Source organism: Taurulus bubalis, assembly GCF_910589615.1.
Source record: "Taurulus bubalis genome assembly, chromosome: 11".
Taxonomy (NCBI): domain Eukaryota; kingdom Metazoa; phylum Chordata; class Actinopteri; order Perciformes; family Cottidae; genus Taurulus; species Taurulus bubalis.
The window spans coordinates 25,183,624-25,206,118 of record NC_136599.1 but is presented as its reverse complement, the minus strand read 5'-3'; positions in this window follow the sequence as shown (position 1 = coordinate 25,206,118).

Sequence of the window (22,495 nt, the reverse complement as noted above, 5' to 3'; positions counted from 1 at the left end):
AGTCTGAATGATTCTAAACATAATCTAATTTTATTGTCTGTATTTTGTTAATATGTAAGGTCTTTGTGTTGTTATAATGTTCCAAAGAACTCTCTCTTGTTCCGTCTCTTTTCAATGCTCTTTGGAATCTGTTCAGGTTAATAAACTGATTCACATATTCGTCATTTGATTTGTGAATGTGTTTGGTTTTCGAATAAATTTCCCGAATATCTTCAGTGTACATGACATGGTGTTCTCGCTCCTTTTGCTCAGAGATGGATTTTCATGTAAAAAATATGCGGTTCCCAGCAAGACCCCCACAGCATGTCCTCGCCAGGAATATTCATTCATCCAATGTTGAGGTTGGTTAGATCAGGTGTACATTGTACCTATTAATCCTTTACTTTTGGCAAACTATTTAGACTGTTTATCCGTAATTTTTAGCTAGATTTCAACTGTTTTATCCATTACTTTTAGCTGTCTAGTATTTGTTTCTATTTCAAATTTCATTTTTTTTAGCTAACTATTTTAACTCTTTATCCATTACTTTTAGCGAACTAGTCAACAATGTATTCATTAATTTGAGCTAACTCTTCCAACCCTTTATCCATTACTTTTTCATCAGATTTCAACAATTTATAACTATTTATTTGCCTACTATTTTAGCTGTTTATACATATTTTTTAGTAAACTCTTACAACTCTTCATCTAATACTTTTTTTTTTACAATGTTTCTTTTTAGCTCATGTATTTAACTGTTTATCCATTACTTTTAGCTAACTATTTCAACTTAAAAAATGTTGAGCTAACTATTTTAACTTATTATCCGCTACTTTTATCGAACCACTTCAACTATTTATCTATTAACTTGAGCTAACTCTTCCAACCCTTTATCAGTTACTTTTAGCTAGATTTCAACAATTCATGAATTACCTTTAGCTTACTATTTCAGCTGTTTATAGAATTTACAACTCTTAATCCATTACATTTAGTTAACTAATTCAACTGTTAATACTTTTAGTTAACCCTTCCATCACTTCATAAATTACTTTCAGTTGTACATTATTATTGTACATTATTTTAGCTCACTGCTACTAATTCATAATTTAGTCATAATGTTTAGCTAAATGTTTCAACCAATTATCTATTACTTTAAACATTGTATTTCTATCTATTTCAACTCTTACTTGATTACTTTAAGCTAACCTTTTGAACTCACACTCATTTGCAACATGCAGTGACAAATGACTGTCAATAAATGTTTATAGGCAGATTTCTTGTTATTGTTTCTTACATTAAAGATCAGCATCACACTGGTTAATAATCCTATCACGCTTTTTATTTTGTATTAGATGTTTTCTTCTTCTTACATCCTGTGGTTTATTCACAATAGAATCCTATCTCCATATCATCTCACATTTACTGTTTTATTACGTTTTAGAATGCAGATCCCTGCACTGCATTGTCTATTGGTCATCTTTGCAAAGCTGTTTGTGCATTTGCATTGTATATTTAGTAAAGTTATATGAGCCCATGCTGCAATGCATGAAGCGAGGTATATGCATGTGTGATTTCATATGTGTGTGTGTGTGTGTGTGTGTGTGTGTGTGTGTGTGTGTGTGTGTGTGTGTACAAGAAGGGTGTGTTCTCCTGCTGGTTGCTTAAGCCGACAGCGTCGACCAAAGGTTGCGTTCCAACTTTGCTTTATGGCGGCCGGGCTCTGAACGCAGCGTGGAGGAGAATCGAGGCCTGTCAGCAACAAGCTGCCGCTTTACTGCCGCCGTGGCGACATCCAGGCACCGGCTCACCACCGACACTGCCCTGCTTTATGACTGTTGGCCAAGATGTTGCCGTCTTATCTGTTGCTGGGAGAGGCCTCTTGCCATCTCACGTGAAGATGAAGACACATTTACCTTGTCTGGGGGGGAGTGGATGTCATATAAAATGTCTAAAAATACTATTAATCACTGGTATATTAAAAAGTAAAATATATTTGACTGTGAAGCCGGGGTTGTTTTATTAACTGATTCACTTTACGGTGACATGGTAAGTATTTGATTTAAAGGAACCCACGTTAAACACAATTTATTTTCAAAAGACACAATTTTAACAAAGAATGGTCCAAATCGATGCAGTAGAGCCTGATATATCTTTACTTTGTCCTACTTTGTTTTAACTAAGCTGTGTATACATGTAACAAATGGTGTAAAGTCATTAAGAGCAACAGATAATGAATGAGAAACATAAAAAATGTGTTAAAAACTCGTGAAGTTGAGCTTCGAGGTTCATTCTCAACCTCAGTCAAAATACATGCCTCAAAGGTTCACTTACTAGCTTTCTTCCAGAGCTGTCACCCACATCTTATGGACTTCCTGAATAGATGGAGTTTGCTCACATACATATACCAATATATATGATCGGTAAATACTTCATGATAACTTAGAAGACATATTTTCTATGATTACAACCAAGTTATGTGACATTGTCAAGCATTAATTATCTCTTCTTTCACAGTTGTTGACCAACACATTCATACAAATGTCTCTATTTCAATTTACAACTACATTATAATGTATGTGAACAATGTGTTAATGTTTATACACTGCTTATGAATGCTAAATAGTATTTAAATGCTACCCAATTCCACATGGATCCCACTTTGTGCCGCTGGCTTTCTGTTATAAATGTGAAGTTTAGCTATAAGGTGGATATTTGAGTAGCTCCTAAAAAGGTAAATTAAACTTCTTACTTAACTACAGCATCAATGTAATAAAAATCCTCAACGAGTGTAAACTCAAAGTAAACAATCCCCCTCCCCCGACCCATTCCATCCCTAAACAAACACACACGGCAGCCGAGCTCTTTTCTATCAGTGAGGGCTGAGTGCTAAAGAGACAGCTCCTCCACTCAAACAAGTCTTACGGACGCATTTACACTCACTTGTTGTTGAATTGAGTGGCGTCATTACAGCCGTGTCACCGTGAGGCTTGGAGAGCGGGCCTGGAGGGTGAAAGACCTCCTGTTCTGTGTCAATATCAAACGGCCCCTGCTATTGGCTCTGAGTGTGTTTCTTTTAAATTAATGCCTCTGGCAGTGTGAACTAAAAACTGGTTTCACAAAATTGTAAAACTTTCTAACTGCATTTTTTCCTGAATATATATGGTGTCAAGTTCAATCTTTCCAGAAAAACTTCCCCAGTTTTTCAGGTTCCAAGAGTGTTCAGCAGGAGGAGGAAAAATAAACAATACCTGTTTCTAACTGTGTAAATATCAAAGATAACTTGTTGCAAATACTGTTTTCAAATGCAAAGGACTGTACAAAAATGACCAGGTGAACCTACTTGGTTCTGCAGCTCATTTGATCCCATAGTAGGTTAAATCATCAGGTTAAAATGCACTTCCTTCTGACCTCCTTCAGTAATGTTTCAATATTAATACCAATTATCTCTAATGATAGAACAGGCAGCAGTTACTGAATTAAGCAGAACAAATGAAGTGATAGGTTATTTAGGTTTGTTAAACCAGTAGTTTAACTCTGTTGTGCCCTATTACACATTCAGAAAGTAACTCTATAGCTAACATAACGTTAGCCTGTTAGCTGTTAGCCTCACAACTAATTGTGTGTACTTCGTCAGGTTATTTGAATTGTCGTGCTAGCTACAAGCTGTGCGCGTTCCTTTTTAGTGTCCTCTGGAAACAGTTTCCTCTGTCAATGTCCCGTGCGCTGCATTGACAGTGATGAGTCTTCCGTGTTTGTTTCTAAATGCTGCAAACAATTTGGCAAATGTCTCCAATAATTACACGGCCGTGGATGTACACCTTCTCCCTCGGACACCTCTGCTTTTCCTGCTTAGCGCATGTCAATCTAGTATTGTTGGGTGAGGAGGACTACTTACTACGTCCACGTCAAGCGACAGCCGGTGGTGACAAAGAAGCCTTGGATTTGATTTAGACCTGGAAGCATCAAGGCTGCTGCGTCAAGGCCGTGATGGCTGCCGCGGCTCTGCAACAACTTTTTGAGTTTAGTGCGTCAGCCCCCCCCCCCCCCCCCCCCCCCCCCCTCCCCCATGTACCCTGACCCACAATAGAGCGAGAGAGAGAGAGAGAGATTCATCTCCTGAAGGCCCTACATTTCCACTTCCTTCATGTTCTCGGCAGCATTCTGTCTTCCTGGACGGCTCCGCGACATCTAAGTGTGTGTGTGTGTGTGTGTGTGTGTGTGTTAGACAACTCAATTCCTGGACTGACATGCGGGAAAGGGCCACGGTCCAGCAATAACACGAGTGACCGATAGTGAGAAATTACTTTTTTTTCTTCTTTGTCTACAGCCGCTGACGCTCGTTCCCAGGGTTGTGCTCCTCGACTGTTTCATTCAATTACTGCCTGCAAACAAACAGGATATTCTCTTCTGTACCGTGGGTTCTTGTTTGGTTACTGCCTTTTGTGTGTGTGTGTGTGTGTGTGTGTGTGTGTGTGTGTGTGTGAGAGAGAGTGTGTGAGAGAGAGAGAGAGAGAGACGTAGAGTAAGTGTAGCACACATTTATTTAAAAAGATTTCTGCCAATAAATCAAAACTTCCGCCAACTGTCTGCTCAGTGATTTGCCCCGAGGTCCCATTCTTCACTTTGTGTGTGTGTGTGTGTGTGTGTGTGTGTGTGTGTGTGTGTGTGTGTGTGTGTGTGTGTGTTTGCTGTTCTCGTGGGATGTTCATAGGGCTGTGTTGTGGTCTGTCTGGGCTTCAGTCCATCGTTTCCTCGGGACAACAGAGATAAAGAACAGACGGTCTGGAGAGGCCTGCCACTCAAATCCAGAGCTCTTAGAACTGCAATAATCCTGCAGCAGAGTTAGGATTCTGTAAATAACCTGTTATTTGATAAATAGATCAGCATTCTGCTGCTCAGTAACTCAAAATGAATGTTCCAGTTACATACTGAGCATTTTGTAACATATGCAATGGTCCAAACGATGTTTTATAAAAGGTCACTCCTCACTTTACGTCGTTTCCTACAAATGTACAGCAACACGTGTCCATTTACACTTGTTACAAAGATACAGTCTTTTCAAAATAAAACGTCCTTCTTCTCAGGAAACAACTTAGTTAACTTTTGGAAAATATTGTGGTTTGGGTTCAAATCCCTTCAGAAGTTACTTCACGGATATATAAACTTCCCGTGTCACGCGGGGAACGAACAACGGTCTCCTCGGTGACGGATGGTTTTTCATTTGACCTCTCCAGTCAACTTTTTCTAACTTCACTGTGGTGTTTATTTTCACATTCACTTTCAGTTCATCAGACATTGATATTCACGATCACCATGATCTTGTTGAGTAATGCTCGATGAATTAATAACTACAACAACAACAACTGTGTAGAAGGTTGCATTGGGGGACACGTCCTCAGCCGTCTGAAGTCCACAGAACAAGCAGGGCAAGAGTTGAAATACAACAAGGGCTCCATAAACCAAAGTGCATCTGACCTGGGAGGAGGAGGAGGAGGAGGAGGAGGAGGAGAGGAGGAAAACACACACACACACACACACACACACAATCTAGATGTATGACTGACATTACATTTTGCCTGAGATGTTGTCAGAATAAAATGTTAATTATAGCAGCTCTTTGCAGTAAATAACATGTACCATAATTCGCTGGTTTAGAAACAATGATGCTGGATGAATGGAATTATATTGAGGATATTGAGGAAATAATTGAATTGAATGATCTTTTGGGGATGTGCTGGTCTGCAGCACTGGCTTGCCATCATGCCCTGTGCTTCTTCCTGACCTCTGCTCTGGGGTCAGTGGAGGTGTCTGGTTTGTCACCATTGTCGTGCTCCTCTCTGAGGTGAGAGGAGCATTGTTCCTCAGCATGCTCCTCATTCCTCACCCCTCCGTCCCGCCCTCCCACTCATTAACCTTTCACTCACCCAACCGGGCTCACGCAGCCATGTGCAGCACTGTGCTTTACGTGCACTGAAGCAGCCGTGTTACAAACCCTTCAGGCAGGGGGACGCAACAGCGGAGCAGGTGGATGAAAGGAGAGGCCATTTCATGTCGCACTACATACTCATATTCAAAATAAGTCCATGTGGACGTGCTCTGATTTACAGTAAAGCCTAGTTCATGGTTCTCCGTCAGGTCGACGTGTACCTACGCCGTAGCTACGCCGTCGACGCAGACCCCTACGCCGTAGCCTGAGGCGCACCTCCAAAAAATCCTAGCTACGCGTCGCGTTGACGCAGACCGTAAGCGCTGTGATTGGTCCGCTCAGAACGTAATTTCCGGCAGTTGCTTTTTCCCAGCCTCGACCGGTTTAGTGGTCGTACAGACCACCTCCGCAAACGTCTTCTCTGTCGCCTGCGCTTCAACATTTGCAATATAAGCATTTGCTCTTCAATATTGATGAGCTCCAACTTTAATGCAGCCGCTCCAACTTGGTCGCCATTGTTTACTGTGACCGGAATTCGGCTATATACACCCCTCCCCCCCCCGGCGGCATGGCGGTTAACTGCAGAGCAACGCGGTCCCTCGACGCAGAACTTCGAATACTCAACGCCGTCGACGTGACGGAGAACCATAAACTAGGCTTAACCCGGTAACTGCAGTGCATGTGAGCGTGTTCTCTGATTGTGTGATTCAAGGCCTATTTGTACTTAGCACATCTGCATGTCCACGAGGGTCTGCCTTGGTCCGCCGCCATCGACCCATGGATGAAAAGCAGCGGGAGGTCGGTGACTGCTGAGCCCACATCCTCACAGAGACCTGCATCCATCGTTCATCCGGGATCGAGCTGCACCTGACCGGCGGGCAGCGGGACAGAGAGCAGGCCGAGAGGAGGTGGACCATGATGCTTGGTGTAAACACAGTCAGAGTTCATGGACAATGTTTTATTCCTCATGTTTCATTTTTAATGTGAAGATGTTGCTGTTTACATGATAGAAATAAAAAAATGCACTGCAGGAATGTGTTTTTTGTTGCGTGTTTGTCGTGTTACGAATGGACTGCAAGTGCATTTCGTTGTGCATCCGTGTTGCATAATGACAATAAATGACCCTTGGATCCATGATTTTCTGCGACATTTCAGTCCAATATTTTGGTCATCCCTAACAAAATCTCACTCCAAGGTTTTTTGAAAAGTTGGCAGCTCTGCTTTTGGAGAGGCTGAGCACCGTTCTCTCACACGGACAAACTGATCGCCCAAGCTCACGACGGGGCTGCCGCCAACACTCACTACGTGTCCACTGCTACGTGTCCACTGCTACGTGTCCACTGCTACGTGTCCACTGCTACGTGTCCACTGCTACGGTGCATCAGCTGATCCTCATCATGCAGCACACATCCCCATTCTTTTATTCACTTGTGAGCAATGCTGCTGTAATCCTGTAATTTCCCCACTGAGGGACTAATAAAGGATTATCTTATCTTATTTTATCTAAATGTGGACACCTGCATTAATTTAAGCTACATTTAACTGGTTTCCTGTAAAATGAGATGCTTTTATTTTGTAGGCGGCTCGCAAGCTTTAAACAGAAGTCGCAATGTGCGGCGTTTGAATGTCAAAAGCTACTGAAAATATGGTCAGTTTTTTATACAAATTAGAAACAGTAACAATATTAGCACTGTGTATGTTTTAAGGAAAATTAGCGTGTGTGTGTGTGTGCTATTAATGCAAACTTGGAGTAAGCAAACATAATTATCGTCTTTGTACCTTTCTACACAGCTCTTATGTTGGTTTTGGGAATTAATCAATACATTTGAAATCAAGTGCAGGACTATCTTTCGGAGGGGTATGTGACATGATATATATATATATATATATGAATTGTATTAATAAGATGTCCTTATTATGTCAAAGTGTTGGAATAAATGTTAAATATTTAACTGCAAAGTAGTATTGTGTGATTTTTTTTTGCATTGAATCATACGGGGATGTTTGCTGAAATTGATTGGCTTGCCCTACCCCCAAAAAAAACACCAGCCGTCATTGATTGAGACAAACTCACATTTACTGAGCGAATAAATCAAGTGAGAAGTCGGCTCATTTTCAGTTGAACACACTGCCACATTGGCTTCACTCAGGTTGCCGTCTGGAGAGAACCTGATTCGGGACTGAGCCCAGGCAAACTGTCAGAGCCATGCAGCATAGCTTACCGTGGTGACACAGTTTGGTTAAAAGTGAGCCCAAAGAAAGATGGCTGCCCCAATGGGCTCCCTTCATGGTTTCTTGTTGTACCCTGGTTACATTAATGCATGTCCATCGCGTAAATCACACCCCAACTGGACATAAGGACAAGTTCCTCGAAAGAACCAGTGAACACAGACTAGAACTTGAAAGAGTTCAGAGACCAACACCAACCATATGCAGTCTGGCCCAACCTATCTAACTCAACAGCCCAACCCCTTCAAGCTAACACCAGAGCAATGGGTTATTTGAGGGGCACAGTGAGCCCACTTCAGCCACACATGCCTCATTCATAGTTTTATCTAAAGTCAATAACACTCACCCTGAATATCAGCAACACATGCATAGAGAGCAACAGAGAGCTTAACTACTGGTAAATGTTTCATCGTGCGTCTGATGACCTTCTCACATGAATATTTCCGTGGCAAAAGAGAAAGAATGAGTCTTACTGGGCAGGCAGACATATTCTCTCTCCCGGCAAAAACCATGAATCACGCAATCCCTGCTGATATAATTAGCTGTTAACCGAGGCTGGGGTCTATTCGTAGACGTATTTCTTTCCATTTTTAGGAGGAAAAACACACAACAGGAGAGGCTGAGCGAGGCCTAAAATAAGATTGGAAACAACGGGCTGATGGATCACCCGGAGACACCACGAGAAACCATGACTTCCGCGGCCGTGAGTTTGATTGTTTCCTTGAGAAGAAAAGGTTACAGGAAGAGCGGGTGAGGGGGAGTGTGAAATGTTCCCTTGAGGGGGGAATCAGGAGGAACCTTCCTTTATTTGTAGATACTTAGATGCTCTCTGACTGTATTTTGTTGTCCACATTTTCTCTCTCATTCCCACATGGCTGATGTATCTGAAACATGTGGCTCACACCTACCTAGCCACATAGCTCAGTGGCACCCCGGAGCATAGCCAGTGGGCTAACATCGCTAGCTGAAGAGTTTTTACTTGACTGGCCCGTTACCGGCCTAACAACGGCGGGCAAACGGTCTTCGCCTCCCGGTGCGGCCGGCGCCCGGATCTGGCACTGGCCTCACCCCGCCCCTCTTTTCTCCGCAGAGTTTAAAAATTAAAATATGCTTAAATAAAGAAAGAAAACAATAACACAAACACACAATTATAAACGTATTTGTAATACGTCAAACACAAACATAAAAACAATAAAACAAAAATACGTGTATAATCAACCTATACGCGTTTAATCAACCTATTCGTGTATAATCAACGTATGTGTAATACGTCAAACACAATCATAATCAGGGAGCAGACACGTTTCTGATCAAACGTATTTGGGAATGCATATTAGTTCTGGGGGAACGTCATTTTTAGGAGACAGGGTTGCTCTGTGAAATACACCGTCTAAGGACCTGTGGAGCCTCGTCCCGATGGGATTTATTTCTGTAAAACAATGACATGAGTTCTGATGTTCATCTCATTGGTCTAAACTCAGGCTGATAACCTATGCCGTATCAGGCATTAGTCAGAGAACATAAAGCACGTTGATGCACCAATACACACCAATACACACCAATACACACCAATACACAACATTGAGCAATTTCGAGTAAAGACACCCCAAATGAAAATGAATGAAATCAAAGTTCAGTTTTCAAGTCAGACACATTGAATAGTTAACAGCCTCCTCAGAAGACGGATTTCCATCCAAATGTTGCAGAACCTTTAATTTCCAGATCATCAGCAAAAGGAAATGTGAAGAAATGTGCCTTTCATCAACCGCCCTGATGTGAGTCAGGAACATTGAAATAAACTTTTGGTGGAGCTTAATTCTTCAGTCGGCTTCCACTAAACGAATGCAGAAGAAGAAGAACGTCAGATGACAGATGTTCTGTACATCAATGTTTAGTTTAGTCATCGGATAGTTTTGAGTTACGCGATCGCAAGCTCTGAACACGAAAACAAGATCATTTATTCGACTTGATTTGAAAGTGATGAAGCTCAAATCAAACTGTACCAGGCAAATTTTAAAAAAGCCTGATTTAATATGTTTCATCCAAAAGTTGGTTTTGTCACTAATCACTCATAAAGAACACGTGTTGACAGAACCCTTCTTTACAAACCTGTGTACACTAAATGCTGGACTGTAGTTGGCACTCTACAGATGTACATCACACGCCGTGCACACTCGCGTATGTGGATGCAAAGGGATGCAAAGACAGATGGATTTGTTAGCAGGCGCCCGAATGGACATCCATCACACAATTTCATGTCTCCCATTTCCAAGATTTCAATTCGGTGTGTGTGTGTGTGTGTGTGTGTGTGTGTGTGTGTGTGTGTGTGTGTGTGTTTTAGACTTGGATGGGTGCTATCTGTATTTTACACATGGGAGTGTAAAAGAAAACTCTCCCTGCTGTGTGTGTGTGTGTGTGTGTGTGTGTGTGTGTGTGTGTGTGTGTGTGTGTGTGTGTGTGCGTGTGCGTGTGCGTGTGTGTGTGTGTGTGTGTGTGTGTGTGTGTGTGTGTGTGCCGAGCTGTCTCTCCATCCGTCATTGGCCCAGGGTGGAGAGGAGACTACTCGGAGCCCAGAAAGCAGGGGTCAAGTCCAGGCTTACTCAACCCCCACAGGCCCTCCCCTCCCCTTCAACACCCCCACCACTCCTCTCTCCATCACCAAGGGCCAGGGGTGGGTGGGTGACTGGGGGCTGGTTGGGTTTGGGGGGAGGGGGAGGTGGTTGCTGAATGGAATGGGTGAAGAGAAGAGTTGATGAGAGGAGGAGGAGATCTATGAACAGTGAGAGAGCAATAAAAAAAAAATTGCGAGAAGGGAAGATTGGGAAATGGAAGGTTTGAGGATTATTCTCAGTGAAAAGGAGCAGATACATGAAGAGAGAGGACGGGGGAGAACGAGGGAGGCAGGGAGATGTGGAATCTGGAGAAAGAGAGTGTCAGCGGCTTCTTTTGTTTCTGACACAGGTCGCCCTGCTGCACCTCTAAAGACTCTTTGAGGAATTAAAGACAGGTTGAGAACATTTACTGATAAAAGTTAACGTGATTATGGGATGTAAGAGGACAAGGGATAGAGCGATGGGCCCACCTCAGGTGTATTGATGCCTGTAGTGTCAGGAAGTCTTGGTGAAAACATGTTTTATAAAACAGCGTAATCAATCTTCAAACATCTCCCTTTTTTAGGGTGTTCCAGTGTTAAAGTGTCAAAGGTTATGCCTTTTAAAACCCAAAACGTATTTGTGTGGATGTTAAGCTTTCTGTATCTAATTTCCCTGTGCGGTGTTTTCTATATTTTTCTTTTTGTGGAAGAAACCTATAAAAAGACCAAAACCAACAGGTCAATTCTATTCATACAGACAAAAAAAAATCCCAAATTTGTCTGAGAGGAACGTATTTGTCCCGCCGCAATACTTTCCGCAATATTTTTGGGGACTATATTCAGCTGCGGATTAATCCTCAGGTTGTGCTCTTGTGAGTATGTGTGGCAGCAGGCCGGTGTGGGGGGTTTCTGATTATAACAAGATATATCCTTTAAAACAGACTCAGACTTAGAACCCCAAGAACTGACACAGAGCAGTGGTTTCACACTCTGGGAACCAAGGAGGTACAGTAGCAGGAAATCAGAAAGAAAAGCAGCTGAACTAGTCGTTAGTGAGTTGGTTTGTTCTGTACTTCGGGTCCTGGAAGAACATGTTCGCTGACACGCCTCCGCACACAGAGCAACAATGCCTGCTGATCCACTTCTCCAGCTTCACCTCGGGTCACAGAGGAGGACAGGAGAGCACCCGTCCACCACATCACTCTCTTTCATGGCTATTTATTACACCTTTATCTTTAAACAACAAAAAAAGACCAGGATTGTTCTTGGAGCGTTGTGCCCTCATAAACACATACATCATTGAGAAAGACAAAATAATAATAATAATATTTAAATAAATAAATACAACATATGGGGAAGACATTTACAATTAAAGAGAACGCTTACTGAGCAGTGTTCCCTCTAAGCCGTGCATGTGCGCGGCCGCGCAGGCCAGTCGAAGTGGCCGTGCAATAGATTTTTCAGACCGCACAAACAATTTTTTTCAGGGGTTAAAAATATTTTTTGCGCCAGTGTTTCTGAGATAGGAGTGAGCCATCTCCGCAATAGAAGATCTTTGATGTGACGTGTCGAGTCTTCTTGGCCAATCAGTGTCCTGTTTCTCTACACGTGCTCTCTGTACATCCGCTAGCGCTCTGCCTCCGTTAGCACCCCCCACCCCCGCTGTCCTCCTCCGGGCGCCAGGAGTGAAGCTCGCCCAGAGCGCCACATGAGCTCGGGCCGGCGCTGTTGAGGCTCCTCTTGGCGGGCCCTGCTCCAGCAGCTATAGGCTACCATGGCGAAAAGAAAGGCAGAGCAGGCGCCCCAGAAAAAGGTCTGTCTAACGTTCAAACATGAGTGGCTAGATGAAATAGTCCAAACTGACACAGGTAGGATGAAACTTTCAGACATATTTAAATATGAAGAAAGGAGTGGCGTGATCTGCAAATTCTGCTCCGAGGCAAAAGCGAAAGTAGAGTTTGTTTCTCTTTTGGTTAACCTGTTTTTCAGATGCTGTTCTTCAGAGACATCTTCCATAGGCCTGCAGACAAGATGAGCCACATAGCCAGATAGGCCTATCTCCCTCAATGACATTCAAATGACATGTTTTGTAGCCTAGTTTGTTGCAAACCACTCCAGTTATTCAATTGTTTATATAGGCTTTCTTTAGGAAAAATGACACCATGTCAATTTAATAGGCCTATAATTATCGTTAAGAATTGCATTAGCATTTTTCTTTCAATGAAGTTCCACTTAAATGTTATACAAGGTTGATAAATATCAACATATTGATGCATTTGCTGTCATCTCTTTGAATCCCCTTTGGCTAACGCAGGCTTGTGGTCATTTCCGGCAGGTCGCATGGTTGCGAATTGCTCACAGTGCTGAAATGTGCGCTCAGAAAAAAAAAGTTGCTCAGTGCTGAAAAAAACGGAGATCTCACGGAGGTAGGCTTTTGGCAAAACGCCAAGAACCGAGGGAGTCGCGCAAGCGTAACCTGTTAACGGCGTAACGTAAACATTTCCACGAAAGTTCAGTCATTTCACCATGTATTTATTAATGACGTTTATGTCCGTGTACTTTGTACTTTTGAACTATGTAAAGTTATCGTGTTCATGGGGAGAGTGTTCGTCCTGAAACCACAAGGTAGCGGTTCATCCCTGTTCTCCATAGTTTCATGTTGAAGTGTCCTTGAACAAGAAGCCCCAGTGCTTCACAGCAGCACACTGCTCCTTAATTACTAATGCCGTGTTCACACCGGACGCGGCACGAATTATCGCGCCGCGTCCATCGCGGCAGTTTACTCGCGTGAGTGAAACGAGGGTGTTCACACCAAACGCGAAAAATCGCGTGTCGCGAAGGGGGTGTGGCTTAGCTCCGTCGCTTGTCTCTCACAGAGACAAGCGACGAAGCTTTCATTTCCACTATCGACCATGGAATAAATAACCACCAGTTCTGCTTTATACTTTTTGTGTAAACTCCACATATGTCGGAACATCAAACTCCATGGTGTCTGGGTTCATACTATTATCCGTAGTCCCACAACAGCGTCTCAATGAAGCCGCTGTCAGCGCTGGTTCAGGCGGAGCAGCAGCAGTTTCATTCAGAAACGGGGAGACGGCGGTGGTGACGGGCGGAGCTTCTCAACGCTGATTCTCAACGCTGATTGGCTGCCGCAACTTTGCGTCACACGATTTCTCCGCCGGTGTTGGGAGAATTCAACTCCGCGTCCTTCGCTTTGTTCGCCCCACGTCAAACTTTCTGTTTGCGCCGCCTCAAACGCGTCTATCTCGCCGCCCCGCGATGAAATCGCCAATTCGCGCCGCGTCCGGTGTGAACACGGCATAAGGATGGCAAAATGCAGAGAATAATTTCCCCACTCTGGGATTAATAACGGATTATAAAAAAAATGACTTTCCTTTTTTTTTTTTTAAGAATCTGCATCTCCTCCCCGCGCTTCACTTGTAATACCTCCGTACCCACTAGATGGCCGTGCCCCACAGTTTGAAAGCCACTGGTTTAGACGGAGGTTAGTCCTCTAAAACGGTCGCAATTGCAACGGTTCTCATTTAAAAAATGGCCGCCGCTCTGACCATCCTGCTACGTTGATTTGAATGGGAATGTCCCTTTTCCTACTACTCTATTTTTATGGTTTTAAGCTTCCTCTCCATATCCAACCTGAACATCATGAAAGGCGTTTCTCTACTTAGAATGGATGTAGGGAGTAATATGAGGGCGTGGAGCAAAAGGGAGTGAAAAACAGAAACACAGGTTTATTAAATGGGTAAGATACAGATGAAGCAGAGAGAATGGTAAATGGAGGTGAATGTGTGTCTGTGTATGTTTGTGTGTGTGAGAGAGAGAGAGAGGTGCAGAGTGATGCGTGCCAGGTACAGCCCTTCAGAGGGGGCGTCGCCACGGTTCTCAGAGCACCACCTCGGAGTCGTTGTCAGGGTGGCGTCGGCGATGGCCGGCACAGAGGCTCCAAGGGTCTGCTGGTATTTTTAACAAATGCACATACACACACAGACTCACACTCACTCATGGATGCAGACGCACACACACACACACACACACACACATGCACTATCACCTCCCGTTTGGCCTGCAGGTCACTGACTCATCAGACATGACTGCCTGATCTCCCTTCAGAAAGGCAGGCCGGCGGTCCAGTGTGGGCTACAAGCCCATTTCGGATGGATTCCTGCACACTACACAACGGTTTCCATTCCAAAAAGCTATCAACGTCACAAAAATATTGAAACTATTTCATTCCAAAAATGCTTCACATTGAAAAAGACTCTTGCCTGATGTTTATTTTCTCAACTTTTTGAAACAAGCTATGACATTTTAGAAGAAGCAAAAACTGAAATTGTATCGAAGTAGCACAGAATCTAACATTCAAATAAAACTTCACCTACAAACCAAATGAGAAAGAAATAAATGTTGTTCCTGCTGTGAGCAGATGGAAGTGAGAGACTGCTCGTCATCAACAGCCATTTGACGCAGCGTAAAATTAGAATCATCATCTTGCGTCTGCCATCGCTCTCAGCTGGGAGGTGTGCTTGCATGTAAAAAGGTGTGCTTGCATGCTTCTGTCATGTCTGACAGCACTCTCATAATTCCATTGTTTTGTTCCAAAACTGTCCTGTTTAAAACTAAAACATCAAAATAAATCCAGCTACCAAAAGGACCTTGACATCAGAGGCAAGAGACGAGACATTGAGTCCAAGTGTCCAAGTTTTCTTCTTTTTTTGTCAACTAGAGTCTGAATCTGTATTTTAAAAGGCAATATTCACATATACTGTATATTCAATATATTCCTAAAATATATAAAAACGTGATACATGTATTATGTTTGGGGTTTAGCTACGCTAAAAACAATGTGAATCTAGTCAGAAATATCTCAACAACTATTGAATGCATTGCCATGAAATATTAATACAGACATTCACTTTCTCCTCAGGAGGAATTATAATACCTTTTCAACTCGGGGTATCACCCACCATCCATAGATTTCATGATCCAATATCTGAATTGTTCACAACAATATAGTGACAAGTGTATCATGCGATTTGGCCGTGCTTATAGTGATTATATTTCCTCATTGTGTTTCCTCACCATTAAACCTTGACTTGCAGCTGTGTTTGAAAGGCGCTGTGAATGTGTAAAATGTTACTGAAAAGAAATGTTAATTATCAGGTCATATGTATGTATTCTTTGGATGACAGCAGTGGAACGGCAGTCTGGACTTTTTGGTTTGTATTTTCAACCATTGTTTCCTGTGAAGTCCAGAGTATCATTTAAAAATGCATGTATGCATGTAACAATTTTTCCCCGGATGATATCAGGATTCGTTGTACGAGGATATGTTGTACGAGAATACACAAGAGGTTATACCTCTTGTGTATTCTCTGCTTCTTGTACACTTTGAAGACACACTGGCGGAGGTAAGCCGTGTGCGGCGCGTTGCCAGCGGCCCGACAGGCTCCTTGTTTGATCTCCTGATGAAGCCCCAGTTGGTGAGGTCATCCCCACCACCGCCCCTGCACCTATAAGTGCCGCACTAAATAAGGATCATTACAGCCATCGTAAAGCACTGCATGTGGAGCTCCCTCTATCATCTCTCTCCATTATCTCTCTCTTTATTTTCTTTCTTTCTTTCCGTCTGTCCCCTCCTCTCTCCTCCCTCTATCGCTGTACTGTCAGAGCAGACTTATATTCAGCTCAGCGTAGTAAGCGTACATCATTTTAATGGTTTCGTCTTTTGATTTGCTTGCTAGGTATCTCATTCTCCACATGCATCTGTCTGCTCGTGTCTTGGCAATTTCCTTCAGTCTTGATCCTCGACCCCCCCCCCCCCCCCCCCCCCCCCCCCCGACTCTCTGGTGCACACTTTGGACTAAGTAAGCCTCCCTTTTGCCGTTTTAAGTTCATCCCCTTGCTCTCTGCGTCTCCATTCCTTTTTACCTTCATCTGTTTGACTCTCCCCTGCCTCTTTCAGCTGCCATCTCTCTCTCTCTCTCTCCCTCTCTCCCTCTCTCCAACTCCTCAGTCCCTACCTTCATCTGTCTTGCTGGCTCATCTGTTCCTGTCTGCAGCTTCTGAATGTGCACTCTGGATAACCCGTGGAGCAGCCTCCCCTCCGCTTCCTGCGCTGGGATGCACCCTATTTATTTCGTTGATTTCCACGAGGGGAAAGAATGCGCGGACCAAAGACTGACTGGCTGCACTGGGTTTAACCAAGTGGAGCTGCTGGGTTACCCGGGAAGGGAGAGAGAGGGAGAGACAGTTTGAATTTGAACTGAAGCCTCAATCGGCATGTTTTAAATGTTGTACTTCTTGTCGTTATTATTTCGTAAGATGAAGTGAAGGAAAAGAAAGATTGGACCCAGAACCTTTTCTTTTGTGACGTATTTGAATCGTGATTTGCCGGATTAGATGCTGATACGTGGCGTTAAATGACACGCCGGAATGCGTTTCATGGCACGCGGTATGCCCTTAAAAGCGGTGGGCTGTTTATACGCCGGGCCATGAGGTCACGTTGTTGGGTTCTACTGGGCTCCACTGCAGTACTTCAGGCAAGCCAGTGAAGGACAAACACACACTCACACTTTAGGAGACACTTCTTCTTCTTCTTCTTCTTCTTCTTCTTCTTCTTCTTCTTCTTCTTCTTCTTCTTCTTCTTCTTCTTCTTCTTCTTCTTCTTCTTCAGCGCTTATGCACCTACAAAATCTCTGGTATTTCTTTACTCCCAAAAACACATGCAGACCGATATATGTAGAGAGACACACACACACACACACACACACACACACACACACACACACTTACTTGCTGGCATCCCTCCTTTTCGCTGACACAGAAACAAAGGCTGATTGCTGCATTCTTCTCTCACATTAGCTAAACGTACTGATAACTGGCTTTACAGCAGCCGAGACAAGCGTCTCAAACCCAAAGAAGAAATAAATAGTTCCAGCCAGCTCAGCCAGAACAAGAGACGGGGCAATCAAAAGGAATGGCCCAATCATGTCGAACGGTGTCTCATGATCATTAAGCTGGTTGCATGCCTGAAAGTTCAGCAGCAACATAGGCGAGTCGGACTTCTGGGTTCAATGAAAAGAATGACACTGGGATCTGTCTCTCTTTCTAAACTTTTTCAAATGCAAAATCTGTCAATGTTGTGGATTATGGATCGGGGAAGAAAATGCAATGACAAGTAGCGTTAAACACACTTCCCGCTGGGGGCCAATACCGACGCCACGCTGCCAGAGACCCAGGACGTATTGCTGGGCCCGCTGGAGGGAAGGGAGGCATGGGAGAACCAGGACTGACCGTCAGACCCTGCTGCAGTGAAATGAGAGGTTTTCTAAAGGGAATCTGCTCGGAAACACTACCGCTTTTGTCCACAGGGGCCGCCACAATCCTCACCCATTTCTGCTTTTGTAAATGGTTATGTTTCAGTGGATTTGGGGTTTAATTGAGCTGAGCACACTGCTGTGTCTATGAGAAATAGTTTGTGTTGAGCCTAAATCCCTAAAAGTCTGCACCGCTGTTGTGTTCTCCCCTCAGTTAGTGTTTTGATGACGATGGTGGAGCTCTGTATAACACCTGACTCCAAAACCTCCCATGAGTGTTCAGTTGAGCCGATGATTCATTTTCATGCTCATACAAATCAAACCATTCAGTGACCCCTCACTTCCTTTTTCATTCACTATGTCTCTACGCAACGATACGTAGAGACATAGTGACGTCTCTACTTCACTCCTCCGCGTTCCAAATATGGTAACTTCCATTCATCTGTTGCAAAAAAACAACATGGCGACGGCCGTAATCCAATATGGTGACGGCGAAATTGTCAAACTTGAGGTTTCATAACGGCAGACCACAAACCAACGGGTGACACTTCGACTACGTCCACTTCTTTTATAGTCTATGATCTTCACCCATTTGGTCAGGTCTTTCCTTTCATTCGGTCTCTCGGCTGTGGAAAGGGATAATCTTTCCCTTTCTCAAATTAAAACAATAAAATAAAAAGTTTGAAATGTAATCAGACCCGTAAATTGAGTTCATCTTCATCAAAGAATAGACCATAAATCCCACAGAAAACGAGTATCATACACAAGGGAACCACTTATTTTCGTATGTAGTTGAGCATATCCTGTATGTTATAGAGATGACATGCATGTACGGTAGGATCCAGCACAGCATGTGGTGATTGATTGGTATTATGAATGTCTATATGGGGTGAAGCATGCCCAAAAGGTGTGCAGGGCAACTCTGTGTAATCAGGGAGGTCGGGTATCAAAAAACAACTGTGTGTCTTTTTGTGTGTGTGTGTGTGTGTGTGTGTGTTGTGTGTGTGTGTGTGTGTGTGTGTGTGTGTGTGTGTGTGTGTGTGTGTGCGCATGCTGGGATTCCTCATGCCTGTCTCATTGTCCTGGGTCCTGTAAGACAAAGGGTTAAGTAAATGTTTGGGGAAGATAAGGCCACTCACCATGACAGGCAGCAGGCCCCACTGCCCAGGGGGACGCAGACCCAAATACATCACGCAGACACACAATCACACACACACACACACACTGTAAGTACATTCACACAAAGACACATATTCTTTATAACAATCATCTATCCCTCCTTCTCTCTGTCTCTCTTTAAGACCCACGTTTATGTTTGACCCCTTGGATTACCATTGTCTCCTCAGCCAGTAAATCACCCAGTGAGCGTTTGCAGTGCAGCGGTGCAAGGCAGCGGTTGCAGGTTTGAACTTGGTGAAAGTGTTGGTAGAAGTGAGGTAGACGCACAGCCAAGTCACCAGGAAACCTAATGGCATTGTAGGATTCTGCAAGCCAGGGCTACGTTGAAGGTCCACATTGTTTAGTTTTTTTAATGTTTGACGTTTTTGCATTTGGGGCAAGCAAAGTAGAATATGGAGAGGTCTTTTTTTTAAGTAACTACATGGTAAAATAAGGAGTATAACAAGGAAGAGAGTCCACTAAATGTTGATCTGACAGGTTGGGATGGATCAAACGAACACAGGACTTTCACCCAGGGCCCTGTTTCTCGTACCTGGCTAAACAAAGTCAAGCACATGTCCTAATCTCCAGCTTAAATTAGCGAGATGATTGACATCAGGCTATCTGGGTTTCTCCACGGCTGATCCGCGCTGAAACGGTCTCGTTAATTCTAGACAGACGTCAGTCATCTGGATAAATGCGTCCGCTCCTCTTCAGAAGGATAATAATGGAGCACTGACACCACCATGTTCTAACAGTACAATGGACAATAAACTCAGAGGAACCTCTTTTTATTTCTCTGCTGAGAAGCAGGAGATGATCATGAAGGTATATGAGGAAGTCAATACCGTAGTCATTCACAGCAAACGCGTTGCAAATATTCCAACGTTTTTGCAACACTGTTGCCGTGAACGCAACTTTAACTCCGCCCCCGCTGAGAGACATAAGCGTCGCAAATATATCAGACAAGTTAAATGCGTCAGTGCTGAGAAAATGTATCGGCTAATTTGAAGTGCTTCATCACCCAAATCAATCAGATTATATTTACGAATAAATATATACTCATGAGGATATATGTACTGTATGCGCGTATGAATCATGTAATATATGTGTACATACATGTATGTGTAGATCACCATATAACTAGGAGTTTGAATATGTGTATGGGCGGATCAGTATATATGTATTATTCATAATCAGAAATTCAATCAATTGAAGCAGTGAAAATAAATTATATGTGATTCTCTGTATTCTTATCACGATCACCTTAATCATGTTCTACAATAATGATATGTATGGTGTACTAATAGCACTGTCATATAATTATGAATGCTTTCAACACATCCATAAGTTTCTTAAGCTTATCTTATCCTGAAAATTAGCTCGCTAACTCAGTAAGCAGGTACGAGAAACAGGACCCAGAGACCTCTGTTTGTATCCCGTGGGGAACCAAAAGTAGACTTTTTGATAGATAGATAGATAGATAGATAGATAGATAGATAGATAGATAGATAGATAGATAGATAGATAGATAGATAGATAGATAGATAGATAGATAGATAGATAGATAGATAGATAGATAGATAGATATAGATAGATAGATAGATAGATAGATAGATAGATAGATAGATAGATAGATAGATAGATAGATAGATAGATAGATAGATAGATAGATAGATAGATAGATAGAGGTAGGTAAGCAAAGTTACAGACTAAATATACAGACTAAACATACAAATATTAACTATGAAAACGTTTGAATTTATTCACTTTAGTAAAGTTTTTAAAGTGTTACGTGATGTTTTTTCTTTGTTATTTCAATACAGACCACCTTTTTTTAACATTAACCAAGAAGTTTTGTTGCCTTAACCTAACTAATTGTTTCACCACGCTAATCACAAGTCATTGCGCCTTTCTGCAAGCGTGATAAGAGGCTGATATGAAACCTATTTATGAAGCCTATTTTTGATTCAGAAACATTCAACCTATCTCGTGGTGTGCAGAAACGTACAATGCCAACATTCTTCTTGGCGACTGGATTGCGAAGCCAGTTGGTTTCTGTCTCCAGCAGCAAGTCTGGCAAACACAACACACTCAATTATGCTAGTTCCATTGGTGGGGGTGTAATGTTCAGAGAGCTCAGGCTTACGTCACAGCTCTCTGATAAGGTCTGCGAGGGGGCTGTGGGCTTAGAGTGGAGTCGAGGACTATGAATTCTTGAACTTTGATGTCTTTGATGAGCCAGTTGGAGAAATGTCCACATCGTCTTTTGTGGCTTAGGATTGTCCCAAGCTGTCAGTATAAACCATTTACAGCAACAACGTCGTTGTATCCCTTCTGAGTCTGGCTTCTTTATTATTCAGAGGAGTCGACAACTGTCAAATTATCCCACTGTAAATTCATTGTGATATCATTGATGTTCTTCAACATAGAAACACTGAACCTTTTACAGTATGGAAGTTTATGTGAAGGAAAATCAGTTTAAAAGTTGTAATATTTCTCAGGACATTTGTGTTTGACTCAGCTTAGTAGATTTTTGGAAATTTGTCAACAAACTGTGATTTTTCACATCTAGAAAATGCATCACATTGCGTTGTGGGATTGTAAGCAGAAAGTAGTACTATGGACTGTTGTAGTACTTTGGACCGAACCTTTTTAATTCTATTGCATTTCTTTCCAAGAGAGGAGGTCCTCTCTAACCAATCAACAGCCAGGATTCAATGCAAACATACATTGGTCCGATGTATCCCAAATGTCATCTTCAATTCTCTCCAGCTGTACTGTTTGTGAGAGACAAACTGGCAGTAAAGTGATTAATACAGTAGTATATAAGGAAAAACATTTGCAAACAGCAAACTACTTTTAAACACATCACTAAAATAACACATTTTATATCGACATTTTAGTTCAAATTTCCTGTTTTTTTAGATTTACGTGGAACTGTTTTTTAATCGAGCAGCAGCTAGCTACCCGCCTTAGCCATTGTGAGTAGTTAGCGACTTAAGGACTGTAAGCTAACAGCGAGAATGGATTTGGACTTTGGCAGGATGGCAACAGGACGCCCTGTAGCCGGTTAATCCAGCCCTGAGTCAGAAATAACATTCAGATGAATTTACAAAACATTTGCTAGAGACACAACGCGACACTTAAACAAAGGCATGTTTCTATTGCAATTTGCTCTGGCTCGATGATTTATAACTGCTAACAGGAGGACATGAGGCTAAGCTATTTCTGCTGTTTTGCACGATATAAATAAAAATAGTCATCTTTAAG